This window comes from Lineus longissimus, chromosome 7, assembly GCF_910592395.1.
Source record: "Lineus longissimus chromosome 7, tnLinLong1.2, whole genome shotgun sequence".
Lineage (NCBI taxonomy): Eukaryota > Metazoa > Nemertea > Pilidiophora > Heteronemertea > Lineidae > Lineus > Lineus longissimus.
In genome coordinates this window covers 4,613,737-4,636,108 of record NC_088314.1, presented here as the reverse complement: position 1 = coordinate 4,636,108, position 22,372 = coordinate 4,613,737, and the positions used below count along the sequence as shown (strand labels likewise).

At 41.0% G+C, this 22,372-nt stretch overlaps 1 protein-coding gene across 10 annotated transcripts in view; it reads right to left on the bottom strand.

Moving 5' to 3' along the window:
- The window catches only part of LOC135490689 (plasma membrane calcium-transporting ATPase 2-like), a 91,438-nt gene that overhangs the window by 63,577 nt on the left and 5,489 nt on the right, over positions 1-22,372 (bottom strand). For 9 of the 10 annotated variants that reach the window (XM_064776044.1, XM_064776045.1, XM_064776046.1 and 6 more), the window contains exons 3-4: positions 17,737-17,816; positions 5,117-5,179 (exon numbers count right to left, since the gene is read on the bottom strand). The gene's annotated coding sequence lies outside the window, so the exon portion shown is untranslated. Of the gene's footprint in view, positions 1-5,116; positions 5,180-17,736; positions 17,817-21,805; positions 21,946-22,372 lie in introns of those variants that run through there. The other variant, XM_064776035.1, reaches the window with a different exon arrangement.

Here is a 22,372-nt window from a genome sequence, read left to right as displayed (position 1 = left end):
TGCAAGCAACTCATATCTCTTCAAAGAAACCATCAACAACATGTTTTGTTCCCACTTGTGCTACAACCCTAGATCATAATCGAATTGCTCATTAACTCTAAGTCTGACGAATGGCAATGACAGGGACTACATGGAGCAGAGTTTGAACAACCCTGGATTCATCTCTCATTTTAGCTAGCCTTCTATCTTTTTAGCATTAGCCTGGTGCTATTGGTGTCCTTTACCTTGCTCAAGGTTTGAAATACTTGTTTGTGTGTTTCAGTATTAAGTTGAACTAGCCGTGTCACTGTCGGAAGAGAACTGTATCATTTTAAACTTAGATTACAAAGACTTCCCAAATGATTTTAGTAACAGTCAATCGACCATCTTAATTCCATCAGGGATCTTGCTCCAATTAAACTTTATTTGTGCCACTTCGCATAATCTTTAAAGAAAGATCATGTGATTAATGTTCTCAGTTAATTACTCCCCAACAGATTTTTGTCAGAGATGATAAATAGCTTGACAGGCAACTTGAAAACATAGCAGGCAGATGATCACCTTTCTCAATGTGAAATGCTTAAAAACACTTGTGCTACTTAGCACCATCTCTTTTCGAGGAATGAGTGTTTGCAGTTGCAGAATGGGCAATTTCATGAAAGATGGCCTAAGCAATGGTACGACGCCTAACATGATCTACCTCTTGTAATATAGTTTGGCAAGCAACATTGGGTTGATCTGTTTGGAAGTCCCCATCTGACTTCATCCTTCACCCATTGCTGCCTCCTATATACCAAATGCAAACGAAATGTAACAGAATGCAATGCCACTCCTGGGACACCAACGCATGAATAACCGTCAAGAGGGAGTCGGAATTTGAAATGCAAATATCGAGTGTATCATTTGTAAATGTTTGGGATTGGTGTGATTTGGGTTGAGGGAATGTCCACACAACACTAACTATGAACATAAATCAAAGGTTCAAAGCAGCTTATCGATACAAATCTGAGCCCAAATGCCATTATTGGTGACCTTTTTACCTTTATCTTGCTGGTGCAGTTGGAGTGACCAATATTCTTAGGACATTAGTTGCACCATCGAGAGAACCATTGGGATTGATAATCTAAGGCATCATGTGTCAGTGACTTGCCATTTAAAATTAGATATTTCAAGGGAATCACTTGCAACCTTTCTTTTTAATCCCAAAGCAGGAAAAAGCTAACTGTTACATCATTTCTGCTGCTGATGCCAGAAGCATAGCAGAGAATTTGAACAAGCCCAGCTCCAAATTGCCTCAATGGCAGGGTGGGAGTGCTCTGCGCTTGTATTAGTTACGCCACCATGTTTATCCAGCGTAATTCACAGCATCGTGGCGTCACATTTGTGCAACACCGCTGCACTGATTTATTGCTGACCAAACATTGAATAATTCATGTCGTGGCTGTGGTGAAATTTTTACCCGCAACAATGGTAAAACCACTCCATCACTGTCTCACCATTAGAACATGAGGCTTTATCTTCATCCAGACACCAGATCCATTCTCTTCATCTTCATCAAAAAGATCACTTTAACTTTTGTACACATTTTCGGAGTCAAGGCAGAAGTGATCAACACCAACAGTCAACTCATTCAGTCTTCAGGATACTTTCTTGGATGATTTACGTTGACGCCGTTTCGCAACTTCTGCCAGCAACAACGCGTCTGCCACTCCATCCACTTTGGCTCGGAGATCTTTGCGTGGAGCTAGGACATTTGTTTTTGTTTACTGACAATAATGTCATCAACTAAAAAACAACACAGTGGGATCCATCATGCAATCCCCTCCCTTCAATCCAACTATACTGATAAAGGTTGCTGCATTGCTGAATCGTAAGAGGGTCACTCACTTAGGATGCTACAGAGTACATGCAGCTACGTCAGGATGCATGATAATGAAATGACAGTACCAGAGGGAGCGATACAAGATGATACATTATAAAAGTTTTCAACCAAATTACATGACTACTACACCATCAACAGAATCCACGGATAAAAAGTCAGGAGACAGTAATAAAGATGAATCTTCGTTTTGGTCAACTGGGGCCAACAAAACAAATGGCTGAGGCCCCCCCCCCCCGAGTTTGTATTTAACTGGCTGGAGAACATGAACTAAATCTAGGCTACGGCAGCTACAACCATTTGTCAACAGGCATAGCGGGAGACAGGTAACACCCTTTGTGGAAGCTTGGAGAGGATGAAAATTGGTCGAGGCGGCATTCCTGTGAAACTGAGACTGAAACCCCTCTGATTAAAATCATGCTCTCTCAGAGAACAACACAATCTGAGACTTCCATCCTCCTCCAGCAGGCCTTTGTATCATTCCTAATATCTAGTCTAGACGTGATCCAAATGCCTGCCATAGGAGGTAGGTGACCTTTAGCCTTTCTCTCTTACCTTTCATTTAGAAATACAGCATATTGATAGCCTGCATCAAGCAATATATGAGAGATTAGTGATTTTTCAAAATTATCAAGTCTACACTAAATTCAATAGTCTCATATGGCAATATATACATTACTATATGTTTTATAACATAGAATCACTGAAAAACTGGCTTCAAGTATAACACAGCAACTATTGACAGTCCCCAAATCAAACCTTCGTGATAAATTTGTCTTAAAATCAATGACTAGATTTGCCTCTAGAAAGGTTTAAATGTCACGTCTATTTAAAGCACGCCATCAAAATATGACAATATGCAGATTGCGTTGTCAATATTGGAAATTTCAGAAAATGTCACATTTAATGCCATCAGTGTTTTTAGGCACAAGGGACCCACTCTTTAACGGATATGATTGATTCTGATGGAGAATGGGTGGCAAGTCGTCAAATCTTGGCAAAGACAAAATCATCGACTTTAGCAGAACAGGAAAGATTTGGTTTGATATGTCGGAAGAACATACAAACAAACCTGTGACATGCAACGAACTGCACCCTTGAGAGGTGGAGATGCTTCACAATACACAGCAGTTAAGCAAGTTTTATAGCAGAGGCTTGCCATAATAAATGTGCAGAGAGTTACCAAACTGTGGGCAAGTTCCGTTCCTGCACTTCACCAAAACTTTTTCAACATTTTTAACGTTTGCGCTCGTCAACTGATTTTCTATTTCCGCACAATATAACTAAAATAAATGATCGATAACCGATAAAACCGGGAGTAATGGATCAAATCCTACCCACTGACACCTGATCTTCACAAATCCAGTCATCACCCACTAATCATTAAGCGAGGCTCAAAATAGCCAGAATGATTGGGATAAAACCCTGCAGGTAAGTTCTATTGGTCTCATTTATCTCACAATAATATTCCCATCCGAGCTTAGTTGGTTATAACCTAACTGATGAGGCGTAACCAGAGAGGTTTCCACAGGGTGGCCCATAAAAGATATCCTCAGAGCTTTTTGGGTTATGGCATGTCTGATGAGGTGCAACCTGAGAAGTTCCCACAGGGTTGCACAAAAAAGAAAGATATCCTCTCTTAGTGCAAGTCAGAGCTTGGTTGGTCAAGGCACGTCTGATGTGCTGCAACCAGAGAAGTTTCCAAAGGGTGGCCCCCACACGATATCCTTTCAGGGTGTAAATCAGAGCTTGGTTGGCCATGGTATGTCTGATGAAGCACAAACAGAGAGGTCTCCGCAGGGTGCCCCAAAACAGAAAGATATCCTCTCTTGGTGCAAGTTAGAGCTTGGTTGGTCATGGCTTGTCTGATGAGGCACAACCATAGAGCTTTCCACAGGGGCCCAATAAAGACATCTGCTATTGGTGCAAATCAGAGCATGGTTGGTTATATAGCCTGTCCTCAGCTGCATCTAATCGTAAACATACATCACTACTTCAAATGGGAATGATCTGGCAGAAGTCTAAAGTGACTGATTGGTTTTGGAAGATGTGTGAGAGACAGCTCACACTAGAAAGATAACAGGTTTTTCAATAGATATGGACTGGGGGTCAATGAACTGACTGATATTTCACCATTTTTAGGTCACCTGGTGTTGACTCTCCTCCTTCAGTTTCAACGATTACTTTTCACCCACTTCAATGAAAACTCTCGATCACCATCAAGAGTATATGTAAACAAGAGAAGCACTTTCAAAACCATTCCGTTTGCTATCATGAACATTATAGTCTGAGCCCTCATATTCTAGAATTTAAGAATGTGTTGTTGCACTTAAATGTTGTATGCAACATTGACATACTTCCCAAGAGAACAGTAGAAGAAGTCAAAGCTGTCCAATAACTGACAACAATCTGCAAGCTCATTCATTCCATAATCAAATCATGTCACGATAACACCAATTTCAGGCCCTGGAATATATCACATTGCCCATTAAGCAGCCAGCGTCCCGGACAAGAAACTTCTCCTTGCCTCCCTTTGGTACAAAGGAAGGAATCTCATCATCAAATCTGGCCGAGTGACGGACGGGAGATGAAATAGTTGAACCAATCTTTTCCAGGGGCTCAACCCATAAGATATCTGTCGAGGGTTGCTCGCTAGCCTAGCAGATTGCCGAGACAAGGATGCAGGATCAAATGAACGCGCTGTTGTGAGAATACATTTCAGCAGCTGCTCTTTCACAATATGAGCACAAATTCTCTCCCCTCTGCAGATATTTTTAATAGACAGCAGCTCTTCTCAGGCGAGTCCTGTCTGCCATTTCTTTAACCAAATTGGTGATTCCGTAGCAGTCTTTTTTATGCGAAACAAGAAAGTAGAACTACTGGATTCGATAATGAGAAATATGATTAGATGAAGAAAGTAGGCAAATGTAACTCTTAATCAAATTCCAGAAAACAATCATATAGCAGTACATGTATGTCAAATGGGATGCACTATAATACAGACAAATAGTTTCTTCAACTGAAATGCAACGAAATAAACAAACAGACAAAATCTAAAATTGCTTTTCAACTCAATATTTTATCTTGCGCACATCCAGGGCTTCTGCATTTTCGCCATTAATTGCTGGTATTGGTGCTATTGTTGGACTTTTAAGTGGTGCTGCGACTTCAGAACCAATAACTGGAATTACTTAACCATGTCTATTCCTCTATGAAAGAAGCTTCTGTGATAAATTTCGATAAGAAATGCGTACTTACATTACATCAAAGAGGAAACTGTGCAGCTGTTTGCATCGATCTCCCGACACATTTAGTCTAAACCTGCAAATAAACAAAGAGAAACATTGATGATCAATAGGAATTCATTTATGAGTCTGGTAATGAAATAACGCACCTGATATTGTGGGCATTGTTTTTTTTTCTGGAGATGGTGGTTGATGATAAAATGGAATGTTGTAAGTTGGATTCTGTTGGTAAATAACACTGGTGGTGATTCAACACCTGCTAATGATGATGATGTTAAAACCATGCACTGAAAAAGATGTCGCAACATTCAGGTAAAGTGTCCAGTACAGAACTGTATAACGGGGTGGGAGGGGGGGGATATGACACTGTACCGTATTTTCCGGATTATCCCCCGCACTGCCCTATGACCCGCACCCCCTTTGACCATTACCTAAAGCCACGCAAGACCCGCACCTGATTATGACCCGCACTGCTCCAAGACCCGCATTCTCCAAAAATAGTAAGCCATTCATTGATGTTGACATCCTAGAACCGCCATGTTTTTTTTAATTGTTAACCAAAGTGGATCAATTCCAGCATGGCCGTAACTATTTTCCCTAGCGGAGACATCACAAACTATGCGATCATGGCGGAAATATTGGTTGAAAACAATGCGAAAACGATGGACATAAATCCTTATCAAGTAACCAGTTTGGTCCCCTTTTTTTTCTTTGGGGTTGGGGCTTATCCCTCTCAGAATCCACGCAAGACCCGCACCTTTGTATTACCCGCACCCCCACTTTTTGGGCCTGTTTGAGGGCAAAAAGCCGCGGGTCATACGCCGGAAAATACGGTACTCACACAAGAACACCTGCAAATGTGGTAATAGACTTTCATCCGTCTCCAAAGTATCCTGAAAGCAAAACTCAGAGCAACGAAGCCTCAAAGAATCACAAGGCCTACCCAAGTAAATACGGCCCTAATTTCAAACTTTTCAGCGAAAACCACAAGCCTTAACTGCGTTCTTCAATACCATCAGGCAAATCTAATCATTTTCAAATCCAAACCCAGAATGGTAAGAAAATAGGAAGAAACTTCACCAAGCACTGTCATTTTTCGGTTTATCTTGACTATCCTCCCGCATAACAACGAGGCACCTCTTCCCAACAAATAATGTTAATTCTGTTGCCATGGAAATCTTGCCTGATGCATAGAGCTCATCATTTAGGCTATATTCATCGTATCAGAATCCGTGGCGGAAACGATCTGATCTGGGAGAGGGGGTGTTCGAGAATACTGTCTATCCATGACAATATATAACATCAAGGAGGGGCATCTGGCCCCGACTCAGAGCTCACAAGAAAGGGGAGAACAGCTAGGTAGCAGATTTTGACCTCAACTGCAGTCTCAGAGTTTGAGCCGTTAAGTGCAGTTAGACCATTATGATTGGCCAATATTTGATACTGAAACCACTTCACTATCGACGCAAGGTGTCATTATGTATGGTATGATATCCTCAAATACCAATCACATGATGTCATGTCGCATGTCCTGGATCCAGCGCCGTTGGGACTTGCCCATGCAGTCGCAGCACCAAGTCAAAATATTTGCTAAACACAATATTTCTATTTGAATGAAGGAAGTCAGTAGCAAGAGTCTTGGCGCAATGAAATCCACCCCATACCTCATCCACATTCCTGCCAACCCTGGGTTAGGGCGTGACACAAATTCTTTCCCGCAATTACTTTACCACAACCCAATAATCCAATATGTTTCAAGCAATCTAAAGAGTCGTCGCCAGGACAACAGCTCCAATGACATCAGAATAACAAAACTCTAATCAGAAGTGACATAAAACCATCTCAGAAATGTCTCCTAATCATCTCAAACCCGACACCAGTGAGTTGCGCTATTGTTTGACAAATTATATAATCACATACACGTTTATGAAATGATGGTAATAGCAAGAATGATTGGTATTTTGCGAGATGATCGAACTGAATCGAATCAGGGGCCAGCAATGTTGAGCAGCTTTTTGATCAATAAAAACAAACTCATTTTCAAGACAATCACCGACTCTATGAGAATACACAGGCACAACATATGCTCTTGAAGACCAACAGAGGCCAGAGTAACCAGGTTCAAGGAACCTCACCTGACGATAACTTTGACAGTCATTTGGTGTATTGTTAGCTGTCTGTAAAATATTGTTCATTACATTAAGATGATGTTACTTTTTGCACACAGTCCCACTTTAATGCCCCCTTTTGCTGGAGGAAGTCACTGCGACTGTCATTCCAACTTTTCTGAACCCTCCTTTAATACAGCACTTTGGAAAAGACTCAACAAATCGACAATGGCAAATTATGGAGCACAGTCAAATCAAATTACCGATTTTCCACTCATAAGCTACTTAACACAAAAGTACAGCAAGCTTTCTTATCATGACGGCCAGGAAATAGATTTCTGTAGGGAGTTGATACACCACTTCGTCATGTTAGAGTCACCAATCAATGCTTCAGAGGCTTTAGGGTTTATTATCAAAATTAGCTGTAAAATGTCATTTAAGCAGAAATATGTTCAGTCATTGTGTCCGAGCTCTCCAAAAATCTTCCACATTCTCCATATTCTGATGCCAAAATGGCTCTAAAATGGGTGCCCTGATATACATATCACTTATCAACAACCTAGGTTTAAAAAACTCTCCTAAAATGTCAATGTCAAACTCCAACTAAGTATAAAGTTTAGTTCTATCCACTCAAAAAAGTTGAACAAGGTAAAAATGAAGTGACCTTTGCCAATATTTATATCCAATCAATACTGCTTGAGGCATCTTGCCTTGGTTAATCTAATCAGCCCAAAGGTGTCAGAGAGAAAATGATCGCTTGTTCAGTTACTCGGTTCAGAGACGATCAGATTCAAATCAGTGGTGGACATGGTCAGGGCAAAGACGACATTATTTCATTATCATTGATGCGACGTGATCCTTTCAGATTTCGTGCTGCTATCATATCAATTATCATGTTTGGAAATACGGCAATCTTGGAAACTTGAAACACAGAAGGAAGGCACACAAAAATGCTCTCTTCTTTCACTCACAAACTGACTGAAGCAGCCTGAATGCTCTTAACTTTTGTCCTCTTTGAAAAACCAGAAACCCCACTTCTAAAATCCGTGGTGAAGAGCTGAAATCAACCCCAGATTGGAACTCGGCTGATTATCTCAATCACTGCAATTTCTACAAATCTCCCAACCGCTAATACTATATTTTACCATGATTGAACTGCGGCGAACTTGTTATCAGGGAAGGGTGCAATGGCGAAACCAATCTGTATTCCATGTCATGCCCCCGAGCAGACACTTACGCATGGCGACACTATACATTATGCAGTGACATTGGTCAATTACTTAACCAACATTACACCCACCCACAGCGCTTAGCTTTTGAATCAAGGATAATCGAACGACTAAGGCGCATCGTCAATACTGCAAGGAATATTGCCGACCCTGAAAAGCATTATGGCAGAGGATTTCAGATGTTCAAATCCTATCTTACTGAATAGGAACCATTCAACTAGCAGAAGGATTCAATCATGACTCACTGAAAGGATGAGGATCTGAAGTAAAGTCAACCACCTAAGATCACAAGGGATGAAATGTGTTCATGATCGACACCTTTATCGAGAGACTTCACTGCCCTTAATAGATCAAACATAGTGTAGTTTAGAACAGGTGGTAGCTGCTGTTAGTGTTATTCAATACGACACCCTTAGATTTCAAAAATACCCGGGAGTACAACAGCTTAATGGACGATAAGCACCGAGCCTGAATACGTATCTCACGGCTCTAGGAAAATTCGTCCCCGGAAAATTCGTCCCCGGAAAACTTGTCCCCGGAAAATTCGTCCCCTAGGAAAATTCGTCCCCGGATAATTCGTCCCCGAGGATAATACGTCCCTGGAGAATTCGTCCCCGAGGATAATTCGTCCCTGGAAAATTCGTCCCCGAGGAAAATTTCGTCCCCGGAAAATATGTCCCCTAGGATAATTCGTCCCTGGGAAATTTGTCCTCGAAGATAATTCGTCCCCGGAAAATCAAACAACAATTGAAAGTTTCTGACATTACTTTCTAGTAATAACTACTACTTACTACTTTCGACTTTTCTCATTCATTATATCTCTCTTTACTACCCTACTAGCTAGTTACCTACTCCACTCTTTTCATAGTAGGTAGAGGTAGGCAGGGGAAATAATTTTTTTTTTTCAAATAAGTATTTTTACTGGTCAAAATGAAAGAAAAGCTCAAAATTCTTCAATAAAATATTTCGCCTGCCTACTTCTACCTACTATAAAAATAGTGGGGGAGGTAACTAGCTGTATGGTAGTAAAGAGAGGTGTTACACTGAATGAGAAAAATCGAAAGTAGTAGTTATTACTACAGTCCATTCAACAAGACTAAAGTAAAGTCAGAAACTTTCAACTTTGTAAAATATTCTATATATATTCTATATATTTCCTGTAACCCCCAACTTTCAACTTTGTAAAATATTCTGGGGACGAATTATCCTCGGGGACGAACTTTCCAGGGACGAATTATCCTCGGGGACAAATTTTCCGGGGACGAATTATCCTCGGGGACGAATTATCCTCCGGGACGAATTTTCCGGGGACGAATTTTCCTTGGGGACGAATTATCTGGGGACGAATTTGCGGGGACGAATTTTCCGGGGACGAATTATCCGGGGACGAATTTTCCTGTATCTCACAGAAGGTATCCAACCACTTCACCACACCAACCAGCAAGACTAATGTTGACACTCAGGAGAAATACCCTAGCTGGAGAATCTGTCAGTTGCTATAGAAACCCATGAATGGAAAGCTCATGGGATTTCTGTGATTATGGGTTATGGGCAAACAAGAATAGATCAAAATTTACCATCTATTAGTTGGGAACATTGATATTATTTCTTTATTGATGGAAAAAGGAGAACGGAAGCCTTATGTAGATGAAGCAAGAAAGTGGCAAAATGCCTTTGGAAAAAAATGACATCAAGGTTTCGTGTCAAGATGTTACGTCAATGTGAAGGAGTTCCATATGATACTCAACCTATACACCCAGTGATAGAAGGGGATTGTCCATGATAGCAGTTACTCTTCTGAAGGTAAAAGTCCCAAAAATGACCAACCAACTTTGAAAACAAACATGATCAGAAGCTGATGTAGCAACTTTGCGACAAGTCTGTCATATAGGACTACAAGACTGTGCCAATGGTCAGCTGTGAGGGGAAGCGATCTCAGGATGACCTAAAAGCTGATATATCAGTTGAAATAAGATCCCGAGATTGACAAGCAATTGATAAGCACTTACTGGGTATTTAGACTGCCAACAAAACTGCAAATGAAAGACAAAATGACAGATATGGACAAGGTGGATTTGATATGCTGGAGAAACAAGTGTTTTAATTCCATCTTGGAATGAACATCACATCGACAAACTAAACGAAGAAGTACGCAGCGAAGGGATTCTTTGTAAAGATAGAAAGAGCATGCATGTATATAGCTTGGCTTGGAACGCCAATGCAACTCAACTTATATACATTACCCCTATAGACTTCTCAGTCTCCATGACTACCCGGTGATAACTAGCTAGCATAGGAGCAGACAGCCACTACACCAGAACGCCTATTCATTAATGTTTTTAATGCGTTTGGTAGCTGGCGCAGAGGAGGAATTAATCATGGTACAACTAGCTAAAATAATGAATAAATCTGATTCGAGAAAGATTAAATATTTTGAGTCTGAATTGAATCCATGCATAGAATATCATCTGAGTCATAAGCGAGTATTGGGGTGGCTTGGCAATCAGGACTGGGCTTCCTTATTGTATCCATTTCGAAAAAATCAACCAACAAAGCCGAACAGATCAACAGCATGGGCCATTTTCGTTGGGAGGTCAGGGTGTGTCGTTCCAGTTCATCTTGCCGCAAGGTCCATAATTCTGATAAGACCTTGCCCTTTTCAAGAAATCTTGGGGGAAATATTTGGAATTCCCAAAATGTTGTTTGACATCTTAAGAACGAGAGCAGATCAAACACTTGTTACAGCTGACGATAACTGCTACTGCAATCCATTATCGCAAAGTGACAATTGTGATAAACAGCTGTTGCTGTGAACCTGACAATTTGCATGCTAAATCTCTGAGAAATGCAAATATCAAAATCTTACAAGCCATCTTATTCTCATATCGATTTTTCAACACTGTTAACTTATGGTTAAAAGACCAGAGAAATGTTGCACGGCCAAAAAAATCTGAAAAGTGCAAACATAGCAACCAACACGGATGTCATCAGCTCGCACAAGATGAGCAAACAATCTGAAAATAAAAGCAATTCTGCAACCAATCTGCGATTTGTCCTGTAGGCAATGGGAACACAGTCACGATTTGCTTGATCTCATTCCCTTTCCATTATTCCATTATTAGACGAGTTCTCCGTTTGCTTTGGCAGAACCGTGTTGACTGTTCTGGCCAAATAAATTGCATCACACATATGCAAATCTGGCAAAGTCTCAGCGTACTGGAATTCTTGGCTTGAAGGAAGGGATTGCTTCTTTATGGTGTGAATAATACGGAACGGGGAGGATAGTCAGAGTGGGCAAATAAGGATTTCACTTATTTGAATGTACCACTACAAGATGAAGAATGACCATGACCACACTGAAGTGACATGTGACACGTGACATTCCGACCAATGAGATGTCTAAATTATCTCCATTTAGATCTTAAATCATAAAAAATATCACGAGTCAAGAGCTGAAGTTATGAATTCATCTCAACAAAACACATTGGCTGCCACAACCTCACATTTGCTACTCAATAGAAACTTGAACATTCCACACAGCTCAATCGACAGCCTCTGATAAGCAAGAAATAAAAATCAAATTTATTGGATGTCAGGCAAGCTGTATGACTGATTGGCTCCGCAATCTGGCAACCACTCTCTTAGCAAAACACCATGGGCTGTGCGGGGAAAATTGATTTCTTGCAGGACTAATATAGTGCAAAAGACACCGTTGGAGTACAATGGCTTAGCTGGAAGTTCAGTTGCGGCAAACAGAATTCTTTTTGGGAACTCCATCCTGTCTTACAGGTCCAAAATTCCCACCTAAATGGGTACCTATCAATCCCGATGGCCTAGCGGTTTAAACTGGGACAAAATTATCTTTCTGTGTCGCATGCCATAAACTCTTGTGAGCAAACAAAGGGAACTTGATGAACAAGGCGTTAGCTATTGAGTGGAGCAAACTAAATCAGGCGTTTATGAGGTCCAAAGCAACGCAATCTCAACCAGACACTTGATGTCCGATATCAGATATGAGAATACACCATGGCGGGTGCTGACAATACCAATCTTCAATAATGCACTGAGGAACATAATCACCATCGATTAATCAATTAGGCAATTTGATGTGAACAATACATTTACAATGACTTGATTATCTGATGCAGTATTTACCTATTATCGATTTCTCATTGATTGTGTATCGAAACCAGTCCAAACAGCTTCAACTGATTTGACCTGCCTGAGGTAAGTCTGACCCTTCATCTTAACAAGTGACTTATGTCAGTTATGCACAGCGCTGATAAGAGTCCAGTGAAAAACACGTCAGCAAAGAGACGCAGAGCTTTTCTCACTGGCTGACAGTATCGTAACTGGCTGATAAAGATATGATATGTTCAAAAGTGCAACAAAGTCAACATGTGATAAATATGAATTATAGATGAAACTACGCAACCTTTCCTCCTCATGGCTGAATATTAATGCTGTAAGGACTCTGGAGCTGCTGACTAGAGTAGTGGTAGATCATACCTGCAGATGTAAATAAGCAGGACTGATAAACCAAGGTTGGGGCAAAGGTTGAAGAAGCTAGAGTGTGTTGTGTACACCTACCCAATAAACACTTGTTGAAGGAATAAATCATATCACAAGTGTCATGTCATTATATTTTGCCATCACCTTCAATCACAACCATCTTATTTCTCTGATAAGTGAATGATGCCAAAAACAGCAAACCTACAGACGGTAGGCTACCCAATGGTTCAATGCTGATGATGATGATAATGATTTGTTCAATGCAGGCATACACCTGAGGTTTTTAGTCAGCACCATTATGGTTGAGCAGTTCCTTGTTCAGCAAGCTCCTTTCGGGCAGACAATGAAGCACACATCTTTGATCTGCTCAGGTTCCTTTCAAGGAGATACTGAAGCAGGAATCCTGATCTTCAGCAGGTTCCTTTTAAGAAGACAACGAAGCAGGAATCTTGATCTTCAGCAGGTTTCTTGCAAGCAGACATGAAAGCAGTAATCCTGATCTTGAGCAGATTCATTTCAAGAATCCTGATCTTCAGCAGACTCCTTCCAAGACGACAACGAAGCAGGAATCAGCAAATTTGCCAACCTTTGGCACCGTGATCTATCACTTCCTGGTATACAAAAACTTATCATTCAAGTTTTGACTTTCTTAAGTTAGCAGCAAACAAAGATATTCAAAGACAAATTGCTGATATGTAAGGAAATACAAGGCCTAGCAACTGTCACATAAAAAGAGTGAAATTGGAATACAGCAGTATTCCTATGGGAACCTATGTTTTGACAGCATCTTCATTGTAACCATATAAGGTATGCTGATGAAGTGATCAATAGCACTGCCATCCAGGCCTGCTAGCTGGGAAGGAGTTCCATGTAAAGGAGAACACCCACACACTCTTCTCTAGTGCCTACGATCCTTTGTTTCCCTCCAGCATTCTGCATACTGGGCCTGCACTAACGAAGAAACGTTGCCAAGTTCTTGCGTCGTCAAGCAGATGAGAGTAATATCTGTGTTCTACAGACATCATGGAATTTCACAGATAAGTTATGGTACTGGATTGAACCCACCAAGGGCAATGTACCACACAGGAACTGTTGAAATATATCTGTTGTTGTATAAGGAGTTGACATCCAGCAAAGAGAGCTAACCACTGCATGATATGTAAGCAAATGTTTTATAGTTTACAGTGAACTTAGGATTTGGATGATGATGGACTACGAGACAAACAGTACGATTTAGAACTTGCTAAGACAAAGAATCACCGCAGAAAAAGATCTCTGGACAACACTGAGTATCAGACAAAAAGCCGCAACGGAACTTACAAGTAGTTGACGCTGCACACCAAGTAACACAAAAACAAACCACCATACAGTTACTTAGATTTCTATAAAGTACAAGTAACGTTTCAATTTGGTTGAGAAGAAATACTGTGGAAAACAAACATCCAGACATGTACTTTTACAAGGTAGATAACAAAACTAGTGAGACAGAGACAAATAAGTAAAGCCGACAACAAAGCCTCCTACTGAGCATACCAGAATTCCTTGGATATTTTCACCAGGTACCGAGAAGCACAAAAGCACAAATGGACACAAAGGGAGCGCCCAGGGCTGTAGTTGACACTTCAGACTGACAGTGCATTCCTTGGAGAGGATATAAACATCAACCCAGAAACCCAGACATCAGTTGAATTTCAATTTATTTTGAATTTTGACCGACAACAAATGCTCTATACATGATCAGAAGGCATACTTGAGCTTAGTTCATAATTCATAACATCAATTAAAACTAGTTTTGTTATTGCAGCATCACTGGGGATACTGAAGTACATTGAGGTGAAGATGGATGCATGCCTTAGATGAAGGTGTGGGGCTCACCTCTTACTCATTCCAGATAGACTTTCAAGGAGCTTCTAGAGCGCTAGAACACTTAAGTTGTTGTAATTAGAGATTAGTATAACCAACCTGATGGCCTGCTAGCTTTGAGAATACCATCTCGACATACATTGCTTGACATGCAAACAACATTACCAAGTTTCTTCCTGTTCGTGATGAATATGTGTACGGTACTACAAGAACCGTACAGTTATACCACCTACTGGCAACCAATGCAAACTTCCCCAAGCAACCACAACAGACCCACAGTAAGAAGTTCAGGCCCTTCAGAATAGAGCCTCAAGCAGAATACCTATTTGCAATCCTCTCACGATACATCTGCAGCCCTGGTACCACTCCATGCCATTCATATGGAGCCACATAACCATCCTGGAGGAACTTCAAAATGGTCTTGAGAGCTTTCCAGCAATAACCTGAGATATGGAAGATGGGTCTTCCTCTGCCTGCCTCAAGGACTTTGTCTGTTACTTTCTCACGCTTATTCCATGACAAGAAAGGAGAATATGGATTCCAAATGTCAAAAAGGATTTGGTACCATCACCAAATCAAAGTTCGAGGCATATTTTCATCTTACACCATACCCATCTCTGTGCGCAGACACCACTCACAATATCAAGGATAAAATGCCATCCTGTTGGAAGCATCAAATACCTAACACTTCAATGATTATAACAGATAATATACACATAGTCAGTCCAACCAAAGTCAGCTCGGAATATGAACAGATTGACATAGTTGGTTTTATCCTCTGTATACAAGCACAGACCATTATCCATCAAAATTACCAATAATTCACACAATATTTGTCATCACGCAATACTGCCGTGGTTGAGCTCGGCCTCATTTAAAAAGGGATGACACAAACAGTGTTTGAAACTGCCATTGGAACTCATCTATGGCCAGCTCATGTTTAAAAGTGATCGCCTAAGATTGTGGTGGGCGTTCACGTATGTCCACGGATCAACCACAGGCCATAAAAGCAATGATAGCCGGGATGATTGCGGATCGCAAAGAAGCCTTGCCGCTAATGAAAGAATGTGGCACACTGATGAGATCTAGCCATTCCCAAGAAACCTGGCCAATCACTTGCAATCAGGAGAGCATCAAAGTCACGTGGGGAACTGCTGGACATGATGGCAGAGATAATGGCCATCTTTGAAGTCTTGGTTACATGGAAAACATCCACAATCTTGATGGATCCAGAACCGTAGATTCAGTCCTTGGACACTGGATATTACTCAGTATAGCAACAGCTTACAATGCTGTCTAACTTTCAAGTCAAGAGTCTGCAACACTTTTGAAGATCAAGAGAGAGGTGACACCAGCATATTTTCCAAGTACGTTTCTTTGGTTGTGCCTCTGGGTTACTGAAATGAAACTGATAGAGCAATAGAAACATTGTTGTTACTTTCATCCAATAATGCTGGAAACAGCAAGAAAGTCTGTCACTGAACCTCCATGATAATAAAGAGTAAAGAGAAAACCAATTGCCTGATCTGAATCTGCAGCCATTGGTCTTACATTCAGCCAATGATGACAAGGAGGTCAAGACAGTCAATCGCCTGATCTAAATCAGTCACTCGTGCAGATGCAGCTCTCGGACTGTCTCTAGGCGAAAATGATGTCCAATCATTTCCCTGATCTGGACCATACCCTTACTAGAAGTCGCTTACATGCCGAGCTGCTTTTGGCCTTTCAGCCCACAGTCTGTCTCCATGCAGTCTAATGGATGTCCTAGACATCTCGAGATATTCTTCAAAGATAACCCTTCACCAGTGTAATAAACATAAAAGATTTCTGAGCAGCTCTGATTCAGGAAATTACTCGCTATATGAATATGATGGAACATTCATTAGCTGTTCTTTGGAGGGATTGTTTTTCATCATAGAGATGAGCAAAATATCTTTGGATTGGCAAGTTCTGGCTTGTTTTATGGAGAGGAATATGATGAATAAGTAAGGATGTGTGATGCCCATTGAGACCTTTGCACTTTCAAAATCTTAGCTGAAATTATAAACGCGATTAGAATACCATGACATGCACGAATGTACTGATCACAAAGGATGAACCACCATTACGGTCAGTACGTGCAAGTTGGCAAGTTGGGAAGTTTTGGGGCAGGTAGGTTATCACAATATCAGTGATGATGGGGAGGGGAGGATTAGCCATCCTAGCCCAATTCTACAACCTCATGCAACTCTTCCTCTTCTTCTTCTGCATATTCAGATGTACTTCTTGGACTGTGAAGAAGAGGATAGCATCAACAGTTGTTTATGGCTTGTCTACCAGTTTGATGTACTCGCTCTGTTGTGCAGTAAGACAGCACAAACTAAAAGTGAAACAGCAAGTAGTGAAAGTAATAGAACATCATGTTTCTTGATCTGAAATAACATTAAATGGTATTGATATCAAGAGGCACCTGGAAACCCAAGTGCAAGCAAGGCAAGCCGCTTTATCTAGTTCAATGTCAGTAGGTGGAATGGGGAGATATAACACCCCTGGATGCTATTCTACAATATGAAGGGAGAACAACAGATCAACAAGTTGGGTATCATTTTTAACATCCAAAGGAGAAAATTCTTTATTGCAGTTGTTTCAAAAGTCTTACCAGTCAGCGGCAGTCTTAGAAATACTGTTGATTCGTCAAAGCAAGAATAAATAGTTTTAAAATTTATTGTTGGTCTAAGTAATCAACATTTAAAAAATATTTGATATATTTGAGAATGAAGGTTGCCACAATTTTGAGATTTTGGCTTTTTTGTAGAGAAGCTTCAAGATATCACTGAAACATTCAATGTGGTTGTTCCTTAGTTAATGAACACAAGAATTCATTTTGAAGAGACTGTGTGAATAAGTTGAAAGTTCAACTAAACTGAAGAAGATTTACTTACCGTTTTAATGTATTTGATGTACAGTTTCTTTACAGTGCTGTTCTGTACACAGTGGAGATGATAGGTACCCGGTATGTATCCTACAAAGATGGAAAGGAACAAGGGGTATGAGAAAGTGCATAAGAAATTGTTCTCTCATACACATATGACTAGTGTGTGGTATGAAACGGAAAGAAGGTGCAATCATCCGCAAGGCGTGTATGTAAGGATCCAGGTAAGCGGAAGGCCAGTAGTGTTTGATTGTTCTGTTGAAGTCTTCTCTGCAACCAACAAGTGCGGGAGCCTTCAGGGAATTTGTTGGAAACAGAAGACTAAGGGATATTTCTGAAAGGTTGGAGGCAAGAGAGTAACAGTAGCAAGTTAATACCTGGCTCTTTTACACGTACTAGATCATGTCATATCCACACTGACTTAACACACTGTGGTTTAAAGCAATTACTTTGAGCAAGACGCGGAAAATTCGATCATAGGGCCTAACGTTTTCGAGTATGAAAGTTTGAGACCATAAGAAAAACACGGCTAGGCTTTGCTAACTATCCACCACAGCCTGGGGAAGCCAGTGATAGACAAGCAGTGCTCATCAGTCAATACCAGGTTCTACTAATGAGCATAAGTTTTGTCTTCAGAATGAAAGGCTGGCTGCGAAGATTTGATGAGTGCTAAAAGATTGAGGCACAAGGTATAGCTACAAGAATCTTGGTTGACTGATATTTTCAGTTAAGTATCGATGCAGGGCTATAGAACCATCAAGATCTAGTCAAATGTGTGTGAAACAGTGGTCGATTGCCTGCAAGTGGGTCCTGATTTGGATAGCATCTTTCCATTGTCAGCGCCACTCACTGTTCTCTACGAAAGTGCTTTTTAAAAGTCCTTGCCTAAACTACAGTCCTTTATTTTCTCTTCAAAAAACATAACATCTATATTTTTCCCTTGAAGGGAGATTCATCAAAGGAAGAAGCATGGGAATCATTCATCATCTTTGAGTCTACCTAATATATTCAGCATTCAGTGTTGGTTACAGCAGAAGGTGGGATACTGAAGGAATGTTAGAAGTAGTACGAGTTGGTAGATGCACAATGCACAATGCACAATGCACAATGCACCAGTCAAGCAGCCACTGCCAGTCTAGTCTATAGTAGAAAAGAATGGTAGAGGCAAACAACAGCTTCAAATTCAACAGGTAATCGAAGATGCTCTCGTTTAGATCCTCTGACTCGCAAATCTGTAAGGTAACCGAGATTGTTCAGTCCTTCAACCTGTGTGAGACTGCACAAGGCCATAAACTACCTCTGGTTCCTATCACGCTGAGAGAGCGCCCCCACTCTGTATGTATTATGGGTAAACATTCATAGACTATCATAAGAGTGTGAAACTTCAAAATTTCATTTGGCGGGTATGATTTGTGACCAGTTGCCTCAAAATGTAGAAGCAAGGCCCGCGACTTAAATAACAAAATGGCCACAATAGCTATCATCAGTTGAAAACAGAATGCAGCCTGCCAATACAATACATGTTTTCATCCATAAGAGTTTACTTTTCAAGGTATCCAAGAGTTGGAAAGATCACGTAGACTCCTTGAACCTTGATGCACCAAATGATCTAAAGAATTCTATACTTTTCAACAACTGTTTCCACCCAAAGGAACTTTTTACTTGTTCAAAGCTTTAATCAGCAAGCAGCTTTCACCTTCAGAAACAGCAAAGTGCAATCATAATGAGCAGGTATGAAACAACGAGACACTTCTTCCAAGGAGCAAACTTCCAGCAGTTTCTCATCACCTACTCGGCAGAACAGCCCTCATTTTGAAAGTAGGGTTTGTAGGGTCTAAAAAAAGATGGCACTTGGAAACAGATGATCTCGAGTCGGGGAAATACCGGCTTTGATCAGGAAATCCCAAAATGAATTTAATGTGAGAATTGAATTCGATGTTAGCCGGTGTCTGAATTGCAGCCGATTCATTTCTTGACGCAACACCAGCAACAACACAGTTGGTATGCTATCAGTCGCCACACCAAGTGCTCCCAAAGGAACCATGTCACACCTGTGAAGATGCTACGCTGCCTATATCTTATAATAGCACTTCCAGAAGGTCCACAGGGAACATTCCCTAATTACTTTCACCCACTGATTATTTGCGTGCTACCCTGACAGATGCTGTTCAATCGATGATTACACCATGGCAGACGGTCACAAGGAACGCCAGGATAACCAACGCCTACATGGTTGTACATGGAGGGATCATGACATTTGGTGTTGGACATTCATCCAAAGTGTGGGAGGACTAACATTTTACTTCAACCAGAACAGCGAAGGTACGCTACGGAAAGACTATTAAGCAATTCCATCACAAAGGCAATCGCTTCTTGGCTCCTCGTTTATGTCTCATCAGAAGTATCCACAGTAAAAATTTCACGATTCTGGCTCATATATATTAGCGTTCATGAGATACGAACAAAATAAGGCTTTCAAAAATGGCCACCCAGTGCCCAGGAAGTAGGTCAAAAATGCTCACATTCAAAAAATGGTGCTCAAGGGCGAAATGACCTTGGCCTAGCCATTCCAAAGTCATGCTGAACACCAAAGAACACTATTCCTAACCTTAACCTATCTGACCAAAAGCAATATTTCACCACTCAGCGCATTTCAAATTGATAACGAAACACACCACTGGACAAAAATTACCATATACATCATCAGAGACGAGATCGGATAATCAATAAATCATAGAGTAATGTTTTTCCTTCATTTCCTCTGGCTTGGAATATGGCGCTGACCCATGACATGCATGAGATGATGATGTTGATGCTAACTGACAGCATGCAAGGTGGCAATTATTCATGAGTGGTTGTCATTCTGATGCCTCATTCATCTGATTGTGACATTATGCGGTAAGTTCGTGACTAATGGCACTTTTTTTAAAGCTCCTGTTTGTAGGTTCAGGTATCAGCAGCCAGCAGAAAGCTGAAATGATGAATCAACTGGTCCAAGATGGAGTGTGGAGTTGCTGATGCATCAGCAGCCAGCAGAAAGCTGAAACAATGTATCAACTAACCCAAGATGGATAGTGGAGTTGTTGATGCATCAGCAGCAAGCAAGAAGCTGAAACAATGAATCAACTAGCCCAAGATGGAGTGTGGAGTTGTTGATGCATCAGCAGCAAGCAAGAAGCTGAAACAATGAATCAACTAGTCCAAGATGGAGTGTGGAGCTGTTGATGCATCAGCAGCAAGCAAGAAGCTGAAACAATGAATCAACTAGACCAAGATGGACAGTGGAGTTGTTGATGCATCAGCAGCAAGCAAGAAGCTGAAACAATGAATCAACTGGACCAAGATGGACAGTGGAGTTGTTGATGCATCAGCAGCAAGCAAGAAGCTGAAACAATGAATCAACTAGCCCAAGATGGAGTGTGGAGCTGTTGATGCATCAGCAGCAAGCAAGAAGCTGAAACAATGAATCAACTAACCCAAGATGGAGTGTGGAGTTGTTGATGCATCAGCAGCAAGCAAGAAGCTGAAACAATGAATCAACTGGGCCAAGATGGAGAGTGGGGTTGTTGATGCATAGCAGCAAGCAGAAAGCTGAAACGATGAATCAACTGGCCCAAGATGAAGAGTGGAGTTGTTGATGCATCAGCAGCAAGCAAGAAGCTGAAACAATGAATCAAGTGGGCCAAGATGGAGAGTGGGGTTGTTGATGCATCAGCAGCCAGCAGAAAGCTGAAACGATGAATCAACTGGCCCAAGATGGAGTGTGGAGTTGATGATGCTTCAACAGCAAGCAAGAAGCTGAAACAATGAATCAACTAGCCCAAGATGGAGTGTGGAGTTGTTGATGCTTCAGCAGCAAGGAGAAAGCTGATACAAAGAATCAACTGGGCCAAGATGGAGAGTGGGGTTGTTGATGCATCAGCAGCAAGGAGAAAGCTGAAACAAAGGTACTGTGGTTCAAAGTCATTTCGAGAATGACTAGGTCTTCTTGATCTGCAAAGCAAAATATACAATACATTCTTCACCACTCTGGAGCCACAGCAATTTGCCATTTACATGACATAATAATTCAATCTCACCTTACACACACCAAGACACCACTAAGTCTAACGCTATTCTGCCAGTTATCATCCAAAACACTCCATGTAGAGAATTTGACAAGTAAATTGCAATAACACCAGAAGAACGCTGCTTTTTGGAAACAATTCCAATGGAGACAGCCAACTCCAGATGACGCCGGCAATTCTGTAAGCGATTCTTGGGATCAATGAACTGGTTTGGTTCACTCACAATAGGGGAGCTAGCGCATCGTTGTTTGACTTGATCATCGACTCTACCACTGAACTTAACTTCTTTAGCAAATGGAATATTGATCTTTGTTGGGGATTACCCAATACATTTGTTACCTTTGTAACACTTTGTACTGTGATGACAAGATATAAATCTGTAGTGTCTTCTTCCTCCTCCAGCCTTACAATCGGCCACAACTGACAGTCTGATAGATCGATACTTATCAAGTTTTGTCACATCCTAATACGTCTTAGTGGCTTAAATCTTTCTGTGTTGGCTTGAGATTTGCAACCACATGACTAGGATGTGTGAGAGTGCAGGGCTTGAATTTACCCAAGGCACTCTCAGTAACCCAC